The sequence below is a fragment of the Ursus maritimus genome, unplaced genomic scaffold (assembly GCF_017311325.1).
Source record: "Ursus maritimus isolate PB19 unplaced genomic scaffold, ASM1731132v1 scaffold_33, whole genome shotgun sequence".
Lineage (NCBI taxonomy): Eukaryota > Metazoa > Chordata > Mammalia > Carnivora > Ursidae > Ursus > Ursus maritimus.
In genome coordinates, this window is record NW_024425897.1 from 3,402,432 (window position 1) to 3,429,879 (window position 27,448).

At 54.1% G+C, this 27,448-nt stretch overlaps 1 protein-coding gene across 4 annotated transcripts in view; it reads right to left on the reverse strand.

Annotated features, from left to right (window-relative positions):
- Positions 1 to 26,327, reverse strand: part of ARVCF (ARVCF delta catenin family member) — a 49,569-nt gene extending 23,242 nt beyond the window's left edge. The window contains exons 1-2 of one of the 4 annotated variants that reach the window (XM_040619587.1): positions 26,146 to 26,325; positions 20,457 to 20,510 (exon numbers count right to left, since the gene is read on the reverse strand). The gene's annotated coding sequence lies outside the window, so the exon portion shown is untranslated. Of the gene's footprint in view, positions 1 to 20,456; positions 20,511 to 26,145 lie in introns of all 4 variants that reach the window. The other 3 variants (XM_040619589.1, XM_040619588.1, XM_040619590.1) reach the window with 3 other exon arrangements.
- Between the last annotated feature and the right edge of the window lie 1,121 nt (positions 26,328 to 27,448).

A 27,448-nucleotide genomic window follows, 5' to 3' on the forward strand; every position in this document is an offset into this window, starting at 1 on the left:
ACAGGCCCCCGATGCACGCAGCCCCATACTCGGTGCCACCTAGACAGTAGAGTAGGTCTTGTGCTTGCATGGACTGAAGCTGGTGGCCCCAGGTAGGCATGGTGGAGTCTTCCTCCCTGGAGGGCAGCACAGGGTAGGGCAGGGGGTGGAGCCAGGTCACTCAAGCCCTTGGTTGCAGCATGGGTCTTGAGGGCCTGGGAGGTGGTGGTAGGACATCTGTGGGCCTCATGCCTACGACATGACTTTCCTCCTTCCATATGCTAAGACAAGGGTTCCTGACTGATCTCAGGCTCCCCTTCAGACCAGGCCGGGGCTGCAGACCCTGGGGACAGTAGGGGAGAGGGCAGCCCCAGCCTCCAGCTTCCCTGCCCTGGGTCCTCCAGGGTGTTCCAGCTCTGGGATCCAAGGAACCCCCCACAGACGGGGCCTCCTCCCTCTGGCTGGGGGTCAGCCAGGGGCCCAGAAATCTAAGGCTATGGCTAGAAGGTAGCCAAACCCTACAATGACCTTCCCATTTCCCAGTTCTCTCAGCCAGAGCTAAATGACTGTGTGTCTCCCAGGAGACACCCCCAAATGCCAGCCAGCTTGGAGGAAGAATACCCTGTAGCCATCCACAAAGAGGCATGCTCTCTGCCCCAGCCCGAGGGTGCACCCCTCCATCTGCCTGTGGGTGGGGATGCTGGGCCTGTAGTCCACAGCCTCCTCACCTCGATGGCTTTCAGGGCAGCCCTGGGGTACGCAAGAGGCAGGCTGCTGCCTGGGGGTATCTAGGAAGCAGGGAAGACCTAAGCCTACTTCCCTGACATGGTGGCCTTCTTGGGTCCGAGGTGTAGGGCCTGTGCATGGGAGCACGGGTGGGTACAGGTGAGCCAGGCCAGCAATCCAGAAGGCAGCTTTTCTGATGGTAACTCAAAACACTATTTTTATGTTAAAACAATAAATACGTGATGACATGGAAAGTAAATTTTACATGATTTTTTTTAAAGATTTTATTTATTTATTTCAGAGACAGAGCGCACACAAGCAGGGGGAGAGGGGCAGAGGGAGAGGGAGAAGCAGACTCCCTGTTGAGCAGGGAGCCCAACTGACGGACTGATGGATGGGCATGGGACTCGATCCCAATCTGAGCCAAAGGCAGATGCTTAATGGATTGAGCCACCCAGGCATCCCTGTACATGAATTTTTAAGATCGACCATGAGACTTTAAAGACATCATCCCCAGAGGGGCATCAGGGAGGGGCCCAATCCTGGGGAGGGCCTGAGGCCGGCACGGAAGTGCCATGCTTGTGGGGGTCTCAGCTGACCCTTGCTCTCCTCTCTGGCCAGTGTCATCACAGCTTCCATTCACCTGGCAAGGGCCCCACACTGCCATCAGGCAGACCCCTCACAACCCTCAGCCAGACCCCAGCTGCTGGCTTTGCAGTCCCTGGTGGAGGCTGCTTCTCACCATGCCCGACCACCTACGGATGAACATGCAGTGCAGAGCCAGCAGCCTCACTGGTCCCAGGAAGGAATGAAGGTAGTGAACCTGGGGTAAACCTATCTTTGCCTGGACATCCCACGAGTGACACCAGGTGGATAGACTGCTGAGTGGATGAAGGGAGGGACGGACAGGAGCCTGGATGGAAGGGGAAATGGATGAATGAGTGAATGGGTGTGTGGATAGGAGGGTGAGGAGGTACGAGAGGACGGTGGGGGGTGGAGAGGTGGGTGGAGAATCAGATGGGTGGATGAATGGGGGGGTGGGTAGATAAGAACAGGGCTCTGAAATGCTGCTGGGCAGGGGGAGCGTGGACCCTGAGCACTCTGGGGCACAACTGTGGCTAACACTTGGTCCGTCAGGAAAGCAAAGGCACCATCAGAGGAGCTAGGGGGAGACGCCGATCCTTCCCCCGAAACCTAAACCCACATTTGACGTCTTCCTGCTGACCCAGACATTCTTCCTCACAAGGAGTCCAGCCAAACCCTGCTCCAGAAAATCAAATTATGGGGCCTGAGTCCAATCTGGGTTGAGGAATTAGAGGAATTTCCTAAGGGTCAGGCCGGCAGGGGGAGGCAGGCAGGAGGCCTGGGCTCCAGTCCCGACTCCTTGCTGGCCATCCGTCGGCACACTGCCAGCTGTCCTCCAAGAGGGGAGAGAGAGGACTGGCCACTGGTTGAACCTCATTGTGCCCCTCCCACCCCCCACCCCCACCCATCTAGATAAGGAAATGGTGTGAGCAGAAGCAGAACCCTGGCCTGGTGGTTCCAAAGCCCACTTTGCCTGGGAGGCATTGTGTCCCCCACCCTCAACACTGCCCGCACAGAGACCTGCTCCCAACACTGCTGGCCAGGCCTCGGGGGGGCCCATCTTTACCCTGTCACCCCTCCTGTGGTCAGATGGTGCCCACAGCTGCAGGGATAGCTTCTGGCCAGCCCACAAGGATGGGCACTGAGCCAAGGCTGGAGCAGGAGGCCTGGGCCGGGGAGTTCACACAGGGCGGAGTCCATGTCTGTCCATCCCCTCTAGGACCACAGTGTTGCTCGGAAGTCAGTGTAGGGCCTGGGGTGTCTGGGCGGGAGGGGGCTATTCTTAACCTCAAAGCAGTGGGACAAAGTGCCAAGGAAAGACAGACCAGCCGAACTTTGTGAGAACGAAGCATTTCTGTATATATCCCCCCAAAACAGCGTCACGGACTGTGGTTATGGTGTTTTGGTTTTGGTTTTTAAAGCGATACCATTTACAGTAACATATGCAGTGAGCGTTTCAGATGAAAGACAAGCAATGACTTTACTTCTAGACCTTGCCTTCATCACGGCAGAAGCTGGTGAGAGGCACATTGGGGGGGGGGGCATCACACTAGTCCCTCTACTTTTGTGCATTTGCAATTTTCCATAACAGAAAGTGGGAGAAAAAGATACAAAGACAACCAAAAGATAATGGACACATTGGGGTCAGGTCTTTGTAACATCCAGTAGTAAAGTGACACCCTTCATCTATAAAGCACTCTTGCAAATCAATAAGGAAAAACCAGAACCCCAACTCCAGTTGAGTAAAGGCTAAAAACAACGGATGTGGCCAGAGACGTAAGAGGCAAAGCAGTGAGCATGGAAACCAGCAGGGTGCCCAAGCCCTGAGGAAAGACTACAAGGAGACACATCTCAGGTCGCTGAGACACCCTGGGTGGCACGGTGCTGCACCCTCCAGTGTTGCCAGTGGTCAGGGAGGCACCGAGTTACTGCTACAATTGAAGGTAAGAAAAGAGGGGCGCCTGGTGGCTCAGGCGGTTAAGTGTCTGCCTTCAGCTCAGGTCATGATCCCAGGGGCCTAGGATCAAGCCCCGCATCGGGCTCCCTGTTCAACGGGAAGACTGCTTCTCCCTCTCCCTTTCCCCTGCTTGTGTTCCCTCTCTCGCTGTCTCTCTCTCTCTCTCAAATAAATAAATAAAATCTTTAAAAAAAAAAAAAAAGAGGTAAGGAAGAGACAGAAAAGCAGCTGCCTGCCCGAGCAGGTGGGCGAGTGGAGGCAGCCTGGGAATTCAGCTCCCCAGGGGCCTAGGCAGTGCCACCTGCGGGCCGAAGGAGCAGAGGGACTTTGAGGGAGCTGGCAGAATGGTAATTGGATTCAGCCTGGAAATTAGATTTCCCCAGTAGAGGAGGCATCCCTGTTGTAAGGGACCAGACCCTGTGGTGGGGGTGGGGGTGGGGGACAGATGGCCCGGCCCCTTAGTGACCTGCCCCCAGGTTGTCCACATGGACACCCAGCAGCACACATCTGATGAACATATGGAAGACGGCTCACATGTGCAGGGAGAACAGTCTTCCCCTGTGCCAATGGGTGCCCTACGCCAAGTGCAGGCCAGGTCCACGGCAGCACTGCTTAGCCCCAGGACAGGGGGGCCACTGGGGAGGTGGTCCAGAAGGACCAGGGGCTGTGGCAGTACTGATGTAGGAGGCTCAGGGTCAAGTCAAGGCAGGGACACTTGTGGGGGCCCAGGGTGCTTGAGGTCTGGGAGCTGAGAGCCTGGAGCTGGAAGCGCAGGCCAGACATGCAGAGACAGGTGAATATCCCAGCTGTTGCCCCTCCTCGGTGGGAGGCCTAAGCCACAGGGAGCCACCACCAGAGGCACCCAAAGGGGTGACCTGAGATTCCCACTGGGACAGGTCACAGACACTTGCTCCCTGTGCCAACTATGGCACTCCCCAAGTCTCCTTAGTTCCCTGGGAACAGCCTCTATCAGAACTCATGGGATGGGGGCAGATGGCTCTCCCCGATTCAGGGCAGCCCCCTTGCTATCCCTCCTGTACCTGACCCAGATTCCAGCTGGAGCCACAGCCCTGGAGCCATACCTTGCAGGCTCCAAGTGTGGGGTATAGGCAGCAAGGATTCACCTCCTTGGTGGTTCCTGTAGCCGCCAGCCCAGGGGCACCCCAAGGCCCCAGGGCTGGGGAGCCATAGAGCTCCAGATGGGGAGGGTGGGGGCTGGCAGTCACAGTGCCCTCTCTACTTGAACCAGCAGCCCACCCACTCCACCTCAGCCATGAGAGGGGAAACTGGGGGGTCAAGCCCCAGGGTATCCTATTGTGTGGGGTTCTGCCCAGCTGCTTCCAACACCAATGCCACCAACACACCTTGAGTGGCTCCCCCAACCCTTCCAGCAGAGGCTCACACTCCCCCCATTCCCCACTCCATCTCAAGGACAGCAGAGCAGCATGGTGGGGAAGTTATGAGGGCCCAGGCTCAGAGCTCCACCCTACCACACTCTGCGGTGGGCACAGGGACCAAGGCATTCCCGAGGAGGGGGCTGGGGCTCAAAGGCTCAAAGCCAGGCTGGGACCAAAAGCAGATGGATCTGACTGGCACCAGAACCTGGGAGCTCAGCTCCCACCAAGGGGCCAAGGTGTCCATGAAATGTCCTCATGGCCCCACTAAAGCATAGTTGGGGCAGCTGTCTGGCCAGGCCAAGGGCTGCAGCAAGGCGGGTGCAGCAGTCACCCGCACTGGCTACTGGCCTGTGTACACTAGGAACGCCCTTTCCCCCCCAAGACGGTGGACCCCCTTCTTCCTGGCCCCCTCTGTCACCATGGCAACACCCAGGCTTCTCTGTGAGGGACAGAGCCTCTTTGTGGTGGCACAAAGCCCCTTTGAGGGCAATGGAGGTGCAGCCCCTAGGAGCTTGTGGCCAATAAGCCTCTGGGGGGTGAGGCAGGGCCCCTGAGCCCAGCCACCCCCCTCTTGGGCTGCAGAGCCAAGGAAGCTAGGGTGGCAGAGCCTGGTGATTAGCAGCGGGGCCCAATCCCCCCCCTCAGTGCCACCTGCCCCAGCTGCCCACAGAAGGGTGCCTGGGATGAGCCCCACAGCTGTCTGCTAGAGTCTGGGGGATTTTCCACATCTTTCCCATCATTTTGACAAGGAACATGCTCTGCCTAGATAAGAAGAAAAGGCACTGACAGTGGGGAAAACTCCCACCTGATGGGAACTGAGCCACTAGGCTCAGGACCCAATGGGAACTGGGCACAGGAAGTGCTTGGGGGGCAGACAGGTCAGGCGACAGCAAGTCTGGCACCAGGTCTGCTGAGAGGGCTGCCCATGGCATCCAGGCCTACCCCAGCTCTCCGTCCCTTGCTTCTTTCACCTGCCTTCCCCTGAGAGACAGGGCGTCCCTGTCTTTGCCTGCCTCCCCAGGGAGAATGCAGCTGGCCCAGCTGTGTGGCCTGGGGTGGGCCTGCTGCAGCCACAACCTCAAGACAGCCTTGGACAAGAGAAACCCCTGCGGTGTAGCTGGCTCCAAGCTAGGGGCGATGAGACCCTGAGGGCAATGCGGGCCTGGTGATAGAACCCAGCACAGAGCACTCCTCTCCCCGCCCCAGCAAGGCTGCCCTGTCAGGGCCCTAGCTCACCCTACTGGGCTCCCAGCCCTGGAGATGGCCCCAGCCCAGGAACCCTTCCCCATCCCAGCTTGTGGGTCCCTGCCGCCCTGACGGCTGCTGACCAGGCACTTGGCAGTGCCCCTACATGCTGGGCGCCCTGCCCGGGCAGCCCTCCCCAAGCAACCTCAGCCTGACCCACTGCAGCTTTGCTAACTAAGCCACTGGGGTGGGGGGTCATGGCCCCTGGGGCAGCAGCACGAGGCAGAGCTGGCCCCAGGAGAGATCAGTCCCTTTGTGGGCAGATCTACGCAGGTCCCGGGGAGGCTGCCAAGGGGCCAACCTGACACGGCAGTGCCCCTCTGAGTCAACAAGCACCCTCAACACCCTCACCTCACCACCACCCCACCCCCACCCCACCCCCGCCCGCTTTTCCTGTCACATTCCTGCTAGCTGCTTGCAGCACCAGTGTGCTTGCACTGGACCGTCATCAGCAATACCAGGTCAGTTTTCTCCACAGCCCCGGGGGCGGGGCGGGGGGGGGGGCTATAGCCAAGGGGGCTCCCAACAAAGCCCAGCCCAGGTTTTTGCCATCCAGGGAGATGGGGCCTGGGGCTCAAGAGGATTGTCTTCAGCCTCCAGAAGGAGGTTCCCGGGAAGAGTGACATGTGTATGGAAGTTGGCCACTCATACCCTCCCTCATCAAGAACAACACTGGGTACTCAAGCAGGGAGACTCCGCCAGGCTTTGCCAGCACAGCACCCACAACCCAGCGCCTGGGACAGGGCCAACAAGCACCACAGGTGGCAGGAAGGCCCTTCAGCTGCCATGGGCAGAGGTAGGGTGGCTGTGGCCATCCGGTTCTGGATGGGTCAGAGATGAGTGTGGGCGAGAGAGCAGAGTATGCCCTGGAGAGGGAGGTTCCAGGCCCTTCCAGCCTCGCTCCTGTCCCGCAGCATCCAAGGGCCAGGTCCCCTCTAGTCTGCTCTTGCCCAGGGCCAACAAGCAGGTGACCATGGCCACCTTAGGCTTCTTCTGGGCCCCCAGGAACATCCCTTCCCTCCCAGAAGCTTAGCTGGACACCAGCCTTGCTGCTCCTAACCCCCCCTCCAGGCTGGGAGCCAGCTCAGCTGCTCCTAAACCTCGGGAGTGCCCATGGCAACAGGTCCAGACATCACCAACCTCCAGCCAGTAACAGACTCCCCCCTTTTATATGCAAATAACGCAGTGGGAAAGGGCAGGGGGCTCCACCCCACCCCCACCCAGCACAGACTCTAGGCCTTGCAGTGTCCCCTCTGGCTCCCCCCACCACCACCCACACATACCATGAGAGCCTGCTGGGAGCGGGACTTGTCTGTGTGTCCTTTCCCTGCCAAAAGGATGTAGGAACACTGCAGAAGGCGTGCATACAGTTTGGGGACCTCCTGAAACTCACCTGCAGGCACCTGGGGCAGCCATCCCTACAAACACGCGCACACACCCACAGGGATGCACCATGCACCCACAGGCACACCCACACACATCCACACTGTGTGGCTGCTGCTAAGCTCACCACTGCTGCCCTGTGGGACCACGCCTGACCCACTGGAAAATGGGCGGCGGATGGCCTGAAAGTCCTGCAGCTCCTTGCTGCGGGAGGGGAAGGTAGGATGAGCACTCCTTAGCCACTGTGGCTCCTGGTAAGGGTCAGCATCCTACACCCCGTTATTGTCCTGAACACCTGCAAGGCTGCCCCTCTTCAAGACTTGAGGCCAGGCCTGTCCGTGACACCACAGTCTGCAAGTGGCTCCAGCCTCTGGTCCACACCAAAGTCTCTCTGTGACAGGTGAGGGTGGCTGGGCCATGGACCCTGGACAGAAGCACCCAGCCAGCAGAGAACTGCCCACAGAACACCAGCACCCTGGGAGCGAATCCTACTGCCCTTGGAGGACCTGAGACACTTGCTTTTCACTGAATTCTATTTAGCCCACTTATTAGCACAAGTACTAGGGAAGAGCTGACATGTATCCTCAAAGGGTGGAAGACAGTGTTGAACTGATGAACTGGGGACAGACCATCACGGGAAGGAGTGATCATAAACGACGAGGCCCCCATGGAGATTTTTTTTTTTTTAAGATTTTATTTATTTGACAGAGAGACACAGCAAGATAGGGAACACAAGCAGGGGGAGTGGGAGAGGGCGAAGCAGGCTTCCCGCTGAGCTGGGAGCCTGATGCAGGGCTCGATCCCAGAACCCTGGGATCATGACCTGAGCCGAAGGGGGCCACTTAACGACTGAGCCACCCAGGCACCCCCCCACCCATACAGATTTAAGGAAAGCCAGGACAGAGGCGGCGAGCAAGCGGCAGACAGGACGCCGCAGCAATCCGCACTCAGGCCAGTCCTTCCAAAGCAGCAGAAAATGACAAGAAGTTGCTCAAAGACAGAAGGCAAGAGATGTGGAAAATAGATCCCAGGATGAAACTTCCACACAACAAAAATTCCCTGAGGGAGACAGAGCGGAGCGGCACCCACAAAACAGTCAGAAAGCACCCTCAAGAGAGAAGGCCCCTCGCGGGCTCGTCAGCGTACAGGTCGGAATCAAAGCTTGCCGTCCAGAGCGCCAGCTCAGAAAAGTGTGCACGTGTCTCTTCCCGGCATCTTACGATTCACTCCCGGTAGGCTGAGGCCTCCCCCCCTTTCCTAAACGTCCCACGTGGGCTCTGCGGTGCGGGAAGGAGGCACGCCTGGCCCGACCTGCGGCCCAGCGAACGTTCCCAGGCGCGCTGAAGTAGGGGCTCGCGTCCTCCGCCAGGCTGTCCGCATCCCGGAGGGGCTGGACGCGGTCCATCCACAGATGTCAGCTGCACATCCTGTTGCCCACTCACCATCTCTTGTGAATAGCTGACAGCTTCGTTCAACAAGACGCCTGGCCTCCTTAACTCAAGATCTCTAAAACAGTGACGCCAGCTCTGAAATTCCTTAAGGAAACTTCATGGTGAAACTCCTGGATTTTCAGTCATGATTTGCCAATGATGGGTCTTTCCCTGGGAGGGCGCAAACACGGCTTGCCGGGAGCCCTGGGCTGCCCAGAAAAGTCCAGGCTAACTGGGTATTTCAACTGGGTGTCTGTCACCCCACCCTAGGCAAAAGCTCCAGACCACATGCCTCGGGGAACAAGGGCTGCTGAGAGGTTGAAATGTGTTTTCCAGCAAGACCCTGCTACGCTGTCTGCCTTAAGATGACTTCAGCTGTCCCTAGCCATCCTTTGCAAGCTGCCTGTGGCGAGTATTTTTACTGTTTCGGGATATCTGTGGATCTGTGGACTGATGAGTGTAAGAGATTAGGTATGAATCCATGAAATGCAAAACAAAGTCCAACCAAGTAAAAAATAACAACAACAACAAACCCAAACACTACACACACAGGCTCACGTACACACACACACTCACAAAAGACATGATATCACAGATGTGTTCATTAGCTAGATGGTAGGAACCCTTTCATAATATATTTGTATATCCAATCACCACGATGTGCACACCAAGTAGCTTGTAAATCTTCAATTATACTCGCGAAACTGAGAAAGAATGAAGAAAAAGGAACATTTTTAGTTACCTTAATTTTACAAATTCAGTTGCTTAAAAATAAACTTGAAAAACGTAAAACAAACAAAAACACCCCACTCTCTTGTGTTCAGTATGTCTCTTCTCTGTATAATATTTTAAAATAAAAAGATTGTAAGAGAATACTATGAACAGTTATACACCAACAAACTGCATAACCTAGTTGAACGAATTCCTAAAAACACACAATCTACCAAAAGTGACCCAAGAAGAAACAAAACCTGAGCAGACCTATAACTACCAGGGAGATGGAATCAGTAACCAAAGCCCTCCCAGTAAGATGGCTTCACTGGCGAATTCTAACAAATTCTAATAATACTCAAATTCTAACAAATACTCAAAGAGGAGTTAACATAAATCTTCAAACTGTCCCCAAAAATTGACAAGAAAGGAACATTTACTAACTCATTCTACAAGGCTGGAATTAGCCTGATACCAAAGCCATAAAAGAAAACCATGGATCAATAGCTCTTGTGAAAACTGATGCAAAAATCTTCAACAAAACACCAGCATACTGAATTCAGCAGTATATTCAAAGGATTATACACGATAACCAATGGGATTTATTCCTGAATGCAAGGATGGCTCAACACATGAAAACCAATCAGCATAATAGCCTGTATATTAACAAAATAATGGAGGAAAATGATCATTGCAATTGATGCATAAAATACATTTGACAAAATTCAACACTCTTTTATGATATAAACACGAAACTAGGAATAGAAAGAAACACCTGGACATGATAAGGGCCATACATAAAAGGACACCATACTACACATGCTACACACCACTTTGCACATACACCACAGCTCACATCATACGCAGTAATGAAAGAATTAAAGCTTTTCTCCTAAGATCAAGAATAAGGCAGGGATGCTGCTTTTGCCATTTCTGTTCAAGTCCTCTTCTATTAGAAATCTTAGGTCAATAAGGCAAGAGAGAGAAAAAAAATGTATCCAAACAGGAAAGGAAGACATGAAATTCCGTTTGCAGATAATATGATCTTAAATGTAGAAAACCCTAAAGATTACACACACACCTACATACACGCCCTCAGAACTAATAAACCAGCAATGTTGTAGGGTACAAAATCGATAAACAGAAATCACTCACAATGGATAATCTGAAAAGGAAATTAAGAAAATAACTTCAGTTATAATAGCATCGAGAAGAACAAAGAACTTAGAGAGAAACTTAACTAAGGTGTTTCTTCACCTTATTGATTTTCTTAGTGGCTATGCTAAAAATAGAAGTCAAGTCTTTCTTGACTTGCACACTGAAAACTACAAAACCTTGCTGAAAGAAATTAAAGATGACCTTCCTACACAAATGGAAAGACATTTCATGCTTATGGAATGGAAGACTTGCTATTGTTAAGATGTCAATATTACCCGAAGTGATCTACCAATTTAATTCAGTTCCTATCAAAATCCCAATGGCATTTTTTTATAGAAATAGAAAACTCCATCCTAAAATCCATATGGAATCTCAAAGGATCCTGAACAGCTAAAACAATCATAAAAAAGAACAAAGTTAGAGATCTCACAATTCCTGATCCCAAAATTTATTACAAAGCTTTGGTAATGAAAACTGCATGGTCATGGCATAAAGGCAGACATATAGACCAATGGAACAGAATAGAAATAAATCCTCATATAGATATGATCAACTATTTTTTACAAGGTTGCCAAGACCATTCAATGGGGGAAAGAACTGTCTTTTCAACAAATGGTGCTAGGAAAACTGGATATCCACATGGGAAAGGATACAGTTACAACATTTTATAACATATGCAAAAATTAACTAAAAATGCATCAAAGATCTAAACATAAGACCTGAAACTACAAAACTCATAGAAGAAAACATAGGGGAAAAGTTTATGATGTTGGATTTGGCAATGATTTCTTAGATATGATGCCAAAAGCATAGGCAACAAAAGTAAAAATAGATAAACTATATCAGAATTAAAAACTTCTGTTCAAATGACACAATCAACAGAGTAAAAAGGCAATATAGAGAATGGCAGAAAGATTTTAAAATCATATCTGATAAGGGATTAATATCCAGAATACATAAAGAACTCCTACAACTCAACAACAACAAAAAACAAACAACCCAGTTACAAAATGGGGAAAAGATTTGACCGACATTTCTTCAAAGAAGATACATAAATGGCCAAGAAGTCTATGAAAAGATGCCCAATATTACTAACGTTAGGGAAATGCAAATCAAAAGCACAGTGAAATGTCACCTTATACCCATTAGGTGGCTACTCTCAAAAACACAAAATAACAGGTTTTGGTAAGGATGTGGAGAAATTGGTGCTCTTGGGCACAGTTAGTGGGATGTAAAATGGCATAGCCACTAAGAAAATCAATATGGTGGTTCCTCAAAAAACTAAAAATAGAATTACCACATGATCAAGCAATTCCACCTCCGGGTATATATCCAAAAGAACTGAAAGCACAGTGTTGAAGAGGTATTTTACACTTGTGCTCATAACAGCCTTATTCACAATAGCCAAAAGGTGAAGCAACTCAAGCGCCTACCAACAGATGAATGGATAAACAAAATGTGATACACACGTATGGATCATGGGACGTTATTATCAATGGAAGATTATTCCACCTTTAAAAGGAAGGAAATTTTGACACATGCCACATGATGAATCTTGAGAAATCACGCTAAGTGAAATAATCCAATCATAAAAAGACAAACACTGTATTATTCCACTTTTAGGAGTCGGGCTGGGGAGAGGGGGTAATGGGTCCATTAATGTTCATTAATGGATATGGAGTGTCAATTTTGCGAGACGAAAAAGTTCTGGAGATTGGTTGCACAACAATGTGCTTATACCTAATAATACTGAACCAGACGTTGAAGAATGGTTAAAATGGTAAATTCTGTGTATTTTACCAAATAAATATAGAAATCTAAAAAGAGCCATCTTGTGGTTCTTAGAATATGCAAAACACTCTTTTAAATAAAATAGATAAAAGATAAAAATTTAAGCACACAAAGTTGACTATTTAGAAACACTGAAAAATCAAACATCATACGTAAAAATATATGGGTTGTAGAATGGTGCTTGTCAGGGAACAAGGGTAGGGGAAATGGGGAGATACAGGTCAAAGGGGATAATCTTTCAGTTATAAGATAAGTTCCAGGGATCTAATGTACAGCATGGTGACTACAATTAATAATACTGTATTGTATACTTAGAAGTTGCTATGAAAGAAGTTGCTATGTTTAATGTTCTCACCATAACAACAAAACAATGGTAATTTACGTGAGATGAAGGATATGCTAACTAATCTTACTATGGTAAACATTTTGTAATACATATGTGTACCAAATCATTACACTGTCCACTGTAAACTCACACAATGTTACATGTCAATTATATCTCAATAAACTGGGGGGAAATAGCCAAAGCTATACTCAGAGGCAAATTCATAGCTTTAAAACACTTTTATTATTAAACAAAAAAGAATGACTATGAATATGAGTGCATCAGAGCTGAATGAAAAACTCTAAAACACCCTTGCAACAAGCTCCCTGTTTTCTATTTCTAAACCTCTCCCAGAAGTAATACCAAGACAATCTCTAACAGAATCAAAACATAAATGATTCCAGAATACTTAAAAAAAAAAAAAAAAGAATGAATATGAATAAACTAGGACAAACCTAAAATAGCACATAGGAATCTAAGTCCCCAACCCAAGGTTCCCATTGAAATGACCGACGCATTTCGGACTACCTTTCACATGTCAGAAATAGAAATTTCTCATAGATATAGTTCGGAGAGGACAGGACTTAAAGAAGATAAAGAAAATTAACCTGTGAGCCCGGGATCACACTATGAAGTTTAGTCACCTGCTCTTAGGCCTCTGCATGGACCAAACGACACAACAAATCTAAACCCTCCTCTGCTGCCACATATGGTACCAAAGGTGAGGGGGGTGCTGGGGAAAGCGACCACCTTGACCTCTGAGGGATTACAGGCTGGAGCTGAGTGGCAGCCAGCACAGCATCTGGCACGCGGCAGTTACTCAATTTATTTCTGTTGTAAGAAGGAAGCAAGGATGAATATCTAGAAAAGAGTATCTAGACCAACAGAGTACTGCGGCTCCCGGGCCTGGGCTGCACTGAGGAACCCGAGCATGTGTTCTATAGTGAGGCCGATTTTTGCAAGAAACTGGAGAAATGTCAGAAGAAGGACTGCCTTGGGCTCCTGAAGGCTCAGGAGAATGCCGCCTTGCTGAGGGCATCTCTGCATCTAAAACGATGCAGGGAGTGGGTCCACAGAGACCCTCATCCAGGCACAGCCTGCTGAGTCTGGAGATGGGTGCAGCAAGGAGAGGGGCCGCTGGCATCACAGGGACCAGATATGGCTTGTATCCTGAAGGCCATGGGGGATCCCATGGTGGGGGGAGAAACCAGATAAATATTTGCTGAAGGAGTGAGCAAGAGAACCAGGCCCAGCTCAAGATCTTCCCCTGCCCTAGCTAAAGTGGCCCCCCACCAGCTTCAGGGAAGGGGAGAGCAAACACTCCTCCACTCCCATCCCGTCCTCTCCCCCTGCCCAAGCCTGCTGTTCTCGGACCTGAGGTCTTGTCTGAGGTTCAGTCCTCCTGCCCATCAACTGTGGGGATGCTCTGAGCAGTGGAGTCAGAGCAGGGGGACAGAGTCACCAGAAGCAAGGGGACGTGCCAGGGCCCAGGGTTCCCACGGCGCACAGGCTGCTGTCCCTGTCATAGTCACAGATGGCTTCCTTCCCTGCACCACGCCCTGGGGCATCGCCCACCCCCACCCTCACCCATGCTACACCTCCAGATGTCCCGGCCCTTTTATAAAGACAAAAGTTCACAAGCATAAAGGCTTAATTAAAAATTAACCAATGCCCTGTTTCAAAGGTTTGGCAAAGAAACATCTGGAATTCTTTCTTCAAATACAAATACTGAAGTAGACTCATCATAACCAGTAGCTCCCTACAGACAGGCAAATGCCAGAGAACTGTCACCAAGTCAAGCGGAAAGGGAAGATGTGCTTGCCTGGGGGCACGCCTGGGAGCAGGGCCCAGCTCCGCTTGCTAAGCCTCAGTTTCCCCATCGTAATTCCCCACCCCCATGCTGGGAGGCCCAAGAGAGAAGATGGTTTGGTCCCACACAAGTCCCTGCCCTGGCTGTGGTCCTAGCTATGGCCCTGTACCCTCTGGGGCCCTGGACAGGTCACCTGCCCCCCTGGGTGGCAATAAGCCTGCCGCTCACCCTGGGCAGGAGGTGACAGGTGAGGCTGGTAGTTTGTGTCCACTGATGAGGGGGGTGGGAGGGTCAGGAATGCCAGAGCCCACACCTGCCCTCTCATGGTGTGTTCGGGAAAGCCCCTTTCCCAGCTTCAGTTCTCCTCAGAAGGCTCAGCATGTGGCTAGGGTACTTAGAACATATTATCTCAGGGCCTAAATGGGCCCTTCAACCACCTGCTGCCCTCCCTCCTGACCTCAGCATCCCAGCCTCCCCCTGCACACCTGCCCTTACCTCCCCCTACATCCCTACATCGCTGCCTCCCCCTGCATGCCTGGCTCCTCCACTCTGTACTCCCATATCTCTCTGGTACCTTCACTTCTCCTATTCCCCACCCTCTCCCATAGACTTCTCTCTCCTGAAAGCCTTGCCTCTCCCTTCCCCTGAACCCCCACCTTCCCTAAAGCCCCACTTTCCCCTATACCTCTGCCTCCTTGCACCCCCACCTCCCCGTGCATTCCTACCTGCCCTGTCTCCTATACTCCTACATCCCTGCCCTTCCTCTCTCCTGCACCCCTCCCCTTCCTGCCCTTGTTTCCCTCTCAGCCCTGTCAGGTCTTCTGGACCCCACCCTAACCCATGGTCAGTGAACTGGGTAGCCCATGGTATGCTGTGAGGGGCACAGCTGACATCCTCAGAGCCCTAGTGCCCTTCCCCCATCATGGTCCTTTGGACAAGGGTGGGGGTGTTGAGGTGCCTTGAGACCTGGGCCTCCAACTGTGTACAGACGAGACCCCTCACTGCAGCTTTTACTCTTACTCCAGAGCCATCAGTGTGCCCTCCCCGAGGGTCCGAGTGACTCACCTTGGAGGTAATCATCTGTGGGAGTGCTGGCACTGCCAGGCCTCCAAACCCCCCGGGTATCAGCCTGGGTGTGAGGAAGTATGCGTGAGATGGCCTGGTGGGAGCAGAGGCCAAGGGGCGAGGGGAGGCCCTAGCACCCACTGTGTGCAATGCCCACAGAGCCGGGGACCAGCCTCAGCCTAGCCTCCTGACCACCCGCATTCCTCAGCACAGCACCAGGACTGGTGTCACCTCACAAACGCCTGCTGGGACACCCGGGTTCCCATTTCACACTTGAGGGGATAGGAGGTGAGGTGGGGTCCTCACTGGAGGTCTTCCTTCCTAGACTGCCTTCCCTGTGGGTCTGACTCCTATGCAGGTCCCTGGGTGGGCTATCTGAAGACAGTGGGCCTAGCTATCTCTTGGGAGAGGGGCTGTCATGGGGCCTACCCTAAGGCCACTCTCTCAGGCCTCACTGGCACCCGATGGCTCCTACCAAGGCTCTGTCCCCAGCATGAGCGTGCATGTACGTACATACACACCAGCAAGGTTCACTTGACCTGAACCTCAAGGTCAAGCCCAGGTTGTTTAAATGTAGAAAAACAGCTCTGGGCAAAAGTTATTCACTGCAACAGCCTTGATGGTAGAGAACTGCAAACAGCTTGAATCCACGATGGGATGTTCTCCTGAGCTCTTAGCTGAGGGGCGCACAGGCCCCAGGGACAGAGGGGGCCTGACATGGGTGTGTCTGCCCAGGGGAGGCAGGACCAGCACAGCCAACCACAAGTACTACCTGAAAATAGGGTGCCCACCCTTCTGCGCTGGCCAAGCATCCCAACACCAACACGGGAGATGCTGGTGAGATGTGGGATGGGAATTACAACCTCCAGCCCCCTTAAACATGCACATGTGGAAATCACCTCCCAGGAACCCATGGGAGGACAGAAGGTGCTGGGCTGTACAGGTGTAACAGGTATGATTTCATTTTCCTTCTTTTCTGTATCTTCTACATTTTCTATAAACAAGCAGGTATTTATGATTTCTTTTTAAAAGCAAAATGGAGGGGTGCCTGGGTGGCTCAGTCCATTAGGCATCTGCCTTCTGCTCAGGTCATGATCTCAGGGTCCTGGGACTGAGCCCTGCATTCGGCTCCCTGCTCAGCGGGGAGCCTGCTTCTTCCTCTCCCTCTGCTGCTCCCCCTGGTTGAGCTTTCTTGCTCACTCTCTGTCAAATAAATAAAATCTAAAAAAAAAAAAAAAAAAGCAAAAAAGCAAAATGGAGGTGGAGCGATGCCGGGGTGGCTCAGTTGGTTAAGCATCTGACTCTGATTTCAGCTCAAGTCATGATCTCAGGGTCATGAGATCAAGCCTGCCCACCTAGGGCTCTGGTATCTCAAAGTGTGCTTGAGATTCTCTTTCCCTCTCCTTCTGCCCCCTCCCGCCGCTTGCAAGTGCACACACACACTCTCTCTCTCCCCCCACCTCCCTCAAATAAATAAATAAATAAATAAATAAATAAATAAATAAATAAAATCTTTAAAAAACAAAACGGGGGGCTTTGGTGCCATGGTCATTTGGCATCTATGGGTCAGTCTCGTGGCCTCTCCTTTGCTCTCAACCCGTCAGGCACACCCAGGGGAGCAGGATCTAGAAGGCACCTCACTTGGCCTTGATCTTGAGCTGGGGTGACACGAGGTGAAGGGAGATGCTGTTTTGTGAAGGGGGGGCCTTGCTGGGGCTGAGACCCCTTCACCTACACCATCCTCAGTGGCCCAGGCCTCACTTTCCCCATCTGTATACTCGGTGCTCCCCACTCCCTAGGCACTGTGGCCCAGATCCCACAGGCAGGGATGGCCCGTAGGGTTGCCAGCATCTCCCTCCAGGGCAGAAAGTGAAGGCCCTGAGAGCATGGGGATGGCAGCATCTCACAGCCTCATTATCTTGCAAAATGCAGAGAGCAGCAAGTACATTCAGACGAATGAATGGCCTAATTAGAATTTCACGGAGAGTGAAAATATTTTGAAAAGAAAAAGTTTAACTAAAGGCATATTCGAAATACCAAACTCATCAGCTGCAAAGTCAACCTGGCAAGATGTGCTATGGGGGTGGGGTATTTCCATCTCCCCACCTGACAGTGGGCAGCCTTCCTGTGGGCGAGAAAAGCTGGGGGCTGGGGGTCCAGGTAAATGCAGGGCTGGGGTAAATGCTACCATGGGCTTGCAGAGACTGCCCAGGAGAGCCTGCAGAGGCCAGCACAGCACCATCTCACCTGGCGGCCTGGGGACCTGGGCGACGTAGGCCGCACTAGGTTGGCCCTGCTGCACCAGCCACAGCAGCAGCCCTGAATCAGCCTGAACAAGGGCGGCACAGCCGGAAGCTGGTGCGGCGCTCACGCCGGAACCGCAGCCGGGCACCACCTCTGCCAAGCCCCTCACAAGGCCTACGGAGTGAGCAGAGCCAGGGTCTGAACCCAAGTCCTTTGTGTAGAATGTTCTTCCTCTGCCTCGCCTGAGAAGCATGGGCTGTGGGGGTGGGAAAGAGCTTGGCGTTCCCCCCGGGGACCTGCCCACCTGGAAGTGACCCAGGAGTCTGATCACAAAGGTCCCTGGATGCCTGGCTGAGAGTGGCGCAGGAGAGAGAACAGCCATCCTGCACCAGGCTCTCCAGCCACACCAGCAGGTGCCCTGCTTCTGAGGGGCTTTACCGTGCAGGGACCTCTTTTCAGTAAACAAGGGTGCTCAGAGCGGGAACAGGCTCTCTTGTGAGAGCCCTGAGACATGGGGAGGCCAGGGTAGGACATGCCACAGACCCACACAGGGAGGGCTGATTTGGCTGCAAAGAGTGAAGTCCAAGGTGAATCCCACAGAAGTCCCAGGGAGAGGGACCCAACAGAGTTCTTCCAACAAGTACATGTAGGGTAAACGTGCAGAATAACCATGACTTCTGAGAACAAAGACTGACTAAGGGGAAGCTCCAACCTGATCTTTTTAATCAGGCAGCAGGCACTGGCTAGGGGCTGGACGCTTGCCGCAGATACCATAAACCCGAGGACACATTACAGGACGCTTCCAACTTCTGGTGACAGAAAATGTTAGTCAGGAAATGGTTCAGGGGCGCCTGGGTGGCTCAGTTGGCTAAGCGTCTACTTTTGGCTCAGGTCATGATCCCAGGGTCCTAGGATCAAGCCCCTCATTGGGTCCCTGCTCAGCGGGGAGTCTGCTTCTCCCTCTCCCTCTGCCCCTCTACCCCCCTCGTGCTCTCTTTCAAATGAATGAATAAAATCTTTAAAAAAAAATGGTTCAGATAAAAGTGAAAAACAAAGTTAAATTCTCAACTTACATTTGTGTCAAAATAAATTCTAGGCAGATGAAATCCTGAATGTAAAACACTACACTAGAAATACCTCAGGAAAAAAATAGGGGTGCCTTTACCTGACTAGGTGCTCAGGAAGGACAATGGAATAACTAAAAAAGGAAACGTTCATTGAATTTCACAAAATATGAAAAATTTCTGAACATGAAAAACCATCATAAACAAAAATTGAAAGACTGAGAAAGAACTTGCCACAGGCACACAGATGAGGGAAGAATTCATACTTTAAAATAAAGATTCCCATCAATGACTGAGAAACACATCAAAACCCAAAAAAACCCAGCATGGGTCCAGTGGTCACAGAAGCGCAGCCATGCTCAGCGCAGCTGTGCAAAGGCTGATGACGAGGTGCCATGGGGCAAGGCCAGGCCGGTGGGGGGAGGTTCCCAGGAGGTGGTATCAGTGCTGACATGGCTGCAGCGAAGGGCACCCACAGCCCCCAGGTATCAGCACCCTGCCAACCTCGCCCCCAGATACCATGTCACCTGTACGACAAACAATGCCACGTTCTGAGCCCTGGATGCAGCCTGAGCCTCTTCATCCCAATCCAGAGGCCCACCTGTGGCCCAACAGCCTTCCACTGAGCTTCGTGGCCTGACCTTGCCTGGCCCAGGCGGTAAACCGCCAGGTGGCAGGAGATGCACGGCTACCACCAGCCAGCTGGCAGCTTCCCACACCCACAGTCATGTGGAATAGCAAAGAAGGAGCCAGGCCCTGTCCTGCAGGCCCTGTCCCTCCCTGTCCTACAGTCCTTGGCACAGAACACTGAGGTGTCTGGAGGCCTGGGGTCCCCTAGGTCTGTGACCACTGTCTTCTCACCACACAGCACAGCACTGGCTGGGCCAGGCCGTCCACACTGGTTACTCAGTGCCAATGAGAATCCACAGGGCTGGGTTGGCCAAGCCTCCCAAGGAGACAGCACCCGGTAGGGCGGGAGCAGATGGCTGGGTTGGGGACTGGGCACCCATACTGGAGGAACAAGAATGATCAGAGGCACTCTCATTAGCCATCGCCACTCTGTAAATACAGCCACCACAACAAACTCTGACAGGCCAGGGTGCTAGCAGCACATACTTTCCCACCATTCAGAGGGAGCTGGGGGACACAGGGACCACACCGCTTCCCAGTCCTGCCATACTTCCCAGGCACCATGCCTTAATCTCACTGGAGGAGCGACTAGCAAGTCAACCTACAAACACCGGTAACACCCAAGGCCATGGGCCAGCACATGACAGTGTGTCCCCAGCTGGTAGCTCTAGTCTCCCCTGGGCAGCAGGGACCACCTGAGCTAAGAGACACGCTGGGTACGCTAAGCTGATACCAGACACTGCATGGGAAGCATCCAAGTCAAGATAGGTAAAGATCAGATCCAGCCAATGTCCTCGTGTCAGCCCCACTAAGGCTCATCCCCAGAGTGAGGCTGACCAGAAGTATACACCACCCCGGGCCACCCCTCTGTCAGCCACACCTGCCAGGCCCACCAGGACACTCTTCTGTCCTATGCGAAGAGGGAGACATCCCCAGGCCAAGCCCAGGTCACTTACCTGTCTTGAAGAGAAATCAGCATGTCCCAACACCCATCCTGCCAGCTCCAGCTCCTGCAGGGAAACCACAGGGTACCTTGTGAGATCAACTTGTTGGGCTAAATCCCTTCTAGATGAGGCCAGACCCCTGGCGGGGCAGCATCATCCCTGACCCTGAGGTCATCTTGCGGCGCTCCTGACGTGTACCTGCACATTCATGCACGTTCTCTTACCCCCACTCGACTGGAACTGTGGTGTCTGCAGTTTATGTCAGATAACCACCGTCCCTTGTAAAAGTTTCTACTGCTGTTGACTAGCCTTCAAAACTGTTATTGTTCAGCTGCAGACTGATAATAATGTCTTCCCCATTCCAGAAGGTTGGGTGTGCTTCATTGTGATAAACAGTACAGCAAGGAGAACTTTTGCACCAGGGTCCCACTGGCCCACCAACACCCACCTAGCTCCGTTCACCTTTCTGGGACTCCACTCCTGCTCTGCCATCCGCCTCTCCTGATGCTCCTTGGGGCCAGCCCAGAACCCGCGTCCCTGTTAGGCAGGCAGCTCAGCTCCCAGACCCTGGGACCAAGGGGCCAGAGTTATGGCTAGGTGTGCCCCACATGCAGCAGCTGGAGCGCCCACGGGCTTCCTGTCTCAGCCCATGACCAAGGGGACACATTCCCTGTCACTGTATCTAGCTGGTGGAACATGCCAGAGAGTGTTCATGTTCATAAAAATGAAAAACAGGGTGGTGGGCACCTGGCTGGCTCAGTTGGTAGAACATGCAACTTTTTTTTTTTTTTTAAGATTTATTTATATATTTGACACGAAGGGAGAGAAAGAGAAAACAAGCAGGGGCAGCGGGGAGGGACAAGCAGACCCCCTGCTGAGCAGGGAGCCTGATGTGGGGCTCAATCCCAGGGTCATGGCCCGAGCTGAAGGCAGATGCTTAATTGACTGAGCCACCCAGGCGCCCCAAAAAGCATGCAACTCTTCCAGCCCTGCGTTGGGTGTAGAGATTACTTAAAAATAAGATCTTTAGGGGTGCCTAGGTGGCTCAGATGGTTAAGCGTCTGCCTTTGGCTCAGCTCATGATCCCAGGGTCCGGGATTGAGCCCCGCATGGGGCTCCCTGCTCGGCGTGGAGCCTGCTTCTCCCTCTCCCTCTGCTGCTCCCGCTGTTTGTGCTCGCTCCCTCTCTCTCTGTCAAATAAATAAATAAAATCTTTAAAAAAATAAATAAAACCTTTAAAACCAGAAACCAAAGCCAGGGTGGCACAAAGAGGGAGGGAGGTCTGGGTCACAAATCGAAAGCCATCTCTGGGAGGTCAGGGGTGATAGAAGCTCTCTCCCCTGGGCTCTACAGTGTTTTCCAGATTGTTCCTCTATCTAATCTTCCTTTGTGAATATGGCCTTTGTGGGGGCCCTGAGGGTAGGTGTCTCTGCCTCCCAGCAGCCTCTTCATCACAAGGAGGGGCTCTGGGTCATGGTGGAATCACGGGAAGATCGGGACTCATGGGGTCAGAGGCAGGAGGCAAGGAGAACTTTTGCACCAGGAAAGAATAGTGGCCCGAGCCAGGCAGGTGTACGTGCATGCACGTGTATGTGTTCGTGCACACTCACTCTCATGTGTGCCTGGGAGGGAAGTCTGGGAGGCAGCCTGCCCACCCGCCCTGCCCACAGCAGAGGAGCTACTGTTCCTACCCTGACGTCAGGCTCAGAAAGCAGCTTTACTTGCAGTGTGATGTTTCTGGGACACTTCTGTTTTTGGCGTAAGTGTTCACATACGGTTTGTCCCACAAAGAACGACATGCCTTTCTTATCAGTCCGGATAGCTGCCAACCTCCCCCTCAGTGCCGGGCTTGTACAGAGCCTCACAAGGCGCTGGCTGTGTGCCCTCCTGTCACTTTCGCTAGGTGCCTTGGATGGGCCCAACAGCCCATTTTATAGGTGGGTAAACTGGGTCCAGGATTTGAACTTAGGTCTTCCTGTTCCCAGTGCCCCCACCTCAGCTGGGGATATTCGGCCACAAGAACATGCTCCCTCCTTGTGGGGCTCTAGCCAGGGTAAGAGCTCCATAAACACAGAGGAGAGCCAGTAGTAGACACCAGTGGGGGGAGGGTATCTGCAGGGCTGCTGGGGGCTTCCTGCAGGAGGAGGGTAGGGGAAGTGGGAAGCTCTGGGGGATGCAGGGTGGTGGAAGCTTTGGGAGGCATGGGCACCCTTGTCACAGGACACTGTATAGGTGGGGGCAGGGAACAGCCTGACAGAGCCCTGAGGGAGTAGACAGATGTGGACATGAAGAGAGAACGAGTAACTGGATTTGTGATGAGAGTACAGGGGGTACCTGTCTCTGGAATCCCTTCTTAGCACCCCCTCAGGGCTGATCTGTAGACCTTGGGGTCACTTACTTGGCCAAGGACTCCCGAACCAGGAGCCTTGGAGCTAAGGGAGCCACCAAACCTGCCTCTTATCAGGCTCCCCAGATGAGGAGAGTCCTGAGAAGTGGAGCCACCTGGCTATACAAGCCTAAGCCTACCCATGCCATGGGCCTCCCCACACTGGAGTGCCCCAAAAATCTGTCCAGTCTGCCCCCACTCTTGGGAAGGCCTGCTGCATCTCAGATTGGGGCAGGAGCCCAGGCCGCAAGGGTTGCCAAGCAGCCAGTCCTGCAAAGCCATGGACCAGTCATGTGTTCATAGCATGAGGCAGCTCAATGAGCACAAACTGAGTCCAGAGGAGGGATGGGGGCCCAGCTGAGTGGGCTGGGCAGGCAACCTGGGGATACGGCAGGTGATGAGGAACCCGGGTGGTGGCAATGGGGGTCAGGCAGGTCTGTCTAGGAGCCTGTTCTGCACTCAAGCCTCACATCCTCCTCCGCCATGACAAATCCTGACGTGCTCTTCCAGGCCGCTGGCCACTTTGGGTGCGACGTGAAAAGGCACCCACTTCTGTGGCACCTTCTTTCACAGATAAAGTGGAAGAGGCACAGCCTCAGCCCGACAGGCTGGCTCAGAGTCCGCATCAGGACCCTTAGATGGTGGGAGGGTCAGCCTATGGAAGCCAAGCAGTCTCTTGGGGCACAGGCCTGAAGGAAGCCTCACTCAGAGCCTGTTTTTCACTGTCTTTGCCCAAGCCTGTGCTCAGTCACCCTGCCATTCAGTCCCTGGGTCTCCTCTCGCCTGAACTAAAGGTGGTGAGGGTCTCTGGGGGCTACTGAGGGGCCTTGCCCCAGGGATCCTTGCTCCTCTCCAGCTTTGCGCCCTGGACTGGCAGTCTGGAGAAAGCAGAGCTCTGGCCTCCCCGCCAGGTTCCTCAGGAAGGGTCCCAGCCCTGAGGGAGGCTGGGTGGGGCCAGTCTGGTCTGCCATGGCGGTCCTGGGTGCCCTCTGGTGGCCGTATCGGCTAGTCGCTGCTTTCCTAGAGGCTGTTGGCGCCTCATGATCCACTGGGGCAGTGGGAAGAGCCTGCGCCCCACACAAGGTGGGGGAAGGGATGAGAGACAGATGTGGATGAAATGGGTGTCCACCGCTCTGGGCTCATCTTCCTGACCTGTGAAATAAACCGAACTGTGCAGCTGTCCCAGTCAGGAAAACCCAATAAGGGATTCCTGACCCCTGACCCTCTGGTTACTCCCTAATTCTGGGTCTCCCTACTGAGCAGCCCAAGACTTCATCACTATCTTGATGGAAGCTGGTGGCAAAAAAACAGATGCCTTCCCCCGACCTGAGCCGCCAATGGGAAGTCCCCAGAACCCCCGATGGCCCCCCAGGCAGTCCACATGGCTTGCTCCTTCCCTCCCTCTGCTGAGGCCAGACCAGGTCACAGGGCAGATGCTAGGGACTGGCTAGGGCTCTAGCATGCCTAGTGTCCTTGCTCCCCAGCTGTGTGTAGCTCCTGGCTCCCCTTGAAGGTGCAGGATCCCACTGTTCATGCCCCTCAGGCCTGACTCTTGGCGTGGAGTGGGTGTGGTAAATCTACGCTGAATCTTTACGAAGTACAAACAGGGATGGAAGTACAGTCCTGCCTTCGCAGAACCTCAGAGATGCAGAGACCCCGGGACTGGGAAGAGACCTGAGGGGCCACCTCTAGAAGGAGCACCATGCAACCCCAATGTGGCATGGGGAAGCTCACTCAGCAGGACTGAGAGATGGCCCAGTTTACCTGGGAGGGTCGTGGTCTGCAGGTACTTGTGTCTATGTAGAAAAGACCGTGAAGAAGAGCAGGGCAGGGGCTGACTTGGTTGTGATCCCCTTCCTAGGCCAGGACTAGAATCCTGAGCATAGTGAATGCTCTGTGCCCAGCCCTGTGCTGGGTGGCACTGGACCACAGACTTGAGGGAGCAGGGAACAAACACGGTGCTGTGGATGGGACAGGGCAAGGCTGGGGGAAAGGATGTGCTCTGGATTCACAGCCCCACATGCTGTGGCCAGACCGAAGGCCTGGACCACCTACTCAGGAACTACTGGCCATGGGTCCAGTATGCTTTGTAGAGGGCTCTGACTGTCTCCTGTGTCCAGCACTATCTCAGATCCAGAGATACACTGAACACAAGACAGGCAGGACCTGCTTTGGACCAGCAGAACTCTGGTGGTGGCCTGCATCTCAAGTGGAGGCAGAGGGAGGGGATGGAGGCTCTCAGTCCACCCTTGGCGCATGTTCTCATGGGGAGAGGCTGCCTTCACAGGCACTAAGCCGCTCATCTCCCAACCCCCTGGGTTTATAAATCCTGACTTGGTGTGTGCCCTGCACAGTGATGTAGGTGACAACCGGAACGGATGTGAGAGAGGGGTAACCACCTGAGGTTACACTGAGAGTTTAGCCCAAAGCATGAAACCCTGTTGGGGTGATTCTTCTCTTGTTTCTAAACATCCCTGGGTCTACAGGGAAAACAGCCAGAGTCCCTGAGCTTCGTTTGCTGTGATACATTACGCACAGGTTAGAAATCGTGACACGTTTTAAGTACTCAACATTTAATTAAAGATTAAAATGGGAAGGCTCGGGATCTCAGGCTGCCTGCCCTGGAGCCACACCTCAGCAAACCCGGGCTGACTACCACCACGAATGGGGAGCACCCACCTCTGCCAGGGGTCCGGTGTCCCACCGAGGGGACTCAGGAGTGGCGGAACAGGGGGATCCCGCGTCACGGCGGCCCCGTTCAGGGCACCAGGCAGGGACTCCAGGCGGCACCCCTTCCCTGGTCCTCTAGGCGGCGGGAGCAGCGGGAGCAGGGACATCCCCTTGGCCCCGCCATGCCCCCAGCGGGTTCCAGTGGCGCGCCGCCCCAGGAAAGTTCCCCGGCCCCGCCGCCCCTCGGGCGCCTGGAAAGTTTCCGTGGCTGCGGACCCCAGCTGCAAGGTGCCCGCGTCGCGCAGAGCTGTCAAGGCTGCGGGTTCCGGCCGCGTCTCGGCGGGGGCGCGCGGTGCGGGGCGCCCTGGCCCTATCGGCCAGGGCCCCGAGGCCGCGCACAAAGGGACCCGCCCCCCGTGGTCCAGGGTCTCGCGCACCGCAGCGCCGGCGAGGACCAGGTGGGGCGGAGCCCGGCTCCTTACCGGGCCGCGATACCCCGCCGGACTTCGATTGCCCGCTCAGGAGCCCACCTAGACCCCGGCCCCTGCTGGCCCGCAACCTGGATCCCGTCCCTGACCTCTGGCCTCGTACCAATCCCGGCCCCGACCTCTGGACCCCGCGCCCCCTCCCCCGGCCCAAGCCTACCTGGAGCGCGGCTTGGGCGGCCCCGCAGCGTGGCCCCCGCCCCCAGACGGGCGTCCCCGGGTCTCTCGGCGCACGGGGCGCGGCGTCCCCTGGGCGCGGCGGCGTTAGCGGTCCGCGGAGCCTCAACTTGGGCCGGTGCGGGGGCGGACCCCTCCCGGGCCCAGCGTGCAGCCCCCTCCCGGGCCCAGCGTGCAGCTCCGGGGCCAGCCCTCCCCGCCCCTCGCGCGGCCCGTGCGCAAAGCGGGTCTGGCCGGCTACGCGACCCTCCGCCCCGCCCCATCCGAACGCGAATTTTCCCATTGGCCGGGAGGCCCAGCGCGGCCCGGCAACCGGCGCCGATTGGACGGGTCCTGGGAGACGCCGGCTTGCCATTGGGCTCCTGGGGTGTCCGTCCCAGCCGACGACCGGCACCTTCGTGGAGTGGCGGAGGCCTCGGCACCTGCCGGGACCGCGGCGGCCGGGGCCTCGGGGCCTCCCCCTCTCGGCCGCGTTCGAGGACGTCCCCGGACCGTCCGGCCCGAGCGGGGATTGCTAGGCCCCGCGCCCCTTCCCCGGACTCCAGCCTCGCTGCCTCCATCACTGCCCCTAGCTCGCTGGGATCCTTCTCCGGCGCCAGCTGTTCGCCGGGCGCTGCCCTGCCGCGCCCTCCTATCAATATGTAATTGTATTCTTCACACAGTCCGCGAGGGAGAGTTCTGCCTTCCCATTTTACAGACGGGAAATTGAAACTCAGAAATGTTCTCACTTGCTCTAGGTCATTGGGACTCAAATCAAGTCCGTCACACTCCCGGGCCTGGGGGTTCTTCCACACTCGTGGCCCCGGGGTCTTCACAGAGAGGCAGGGGTCCGACCTTGGCTCAGCGAGGCTGGATGGGGAGCCGTGTTTCTGAGGGCAGGAAGGGCCTTTCGGTGAAATAGAGGTTTTCCTCCGCCACCAGGCCTGAATCCAAGGACAGCTTGGCTCAGCCCACCCTGCAGGACTGCCACAGGACTGCCCTCCCTCATCTCTATCGAATCACCACTGCTCAGGGCCTGGGAGGAGGTAGGGGGAGGAGTTTGTGTGTTTATCACCACCCCCTCTTGCTGGTGTCCCATTTCCTCCACCCTACCTGGGATCTTGGAGGAACCCTGTGGGGTGCAACCACCTGAGTACAGATTCACACAGGTTGCATTTTTCTGCCAGGTGGAAAGCAGCCACCTGATCCCTGCAGTGACACAAGGCACACATATATGGCCACAAATGGGACCATAATCCTTGGTCAGCACCACTTAACTTTGTGGTGGTGGTGGGGGCACCAGTGGG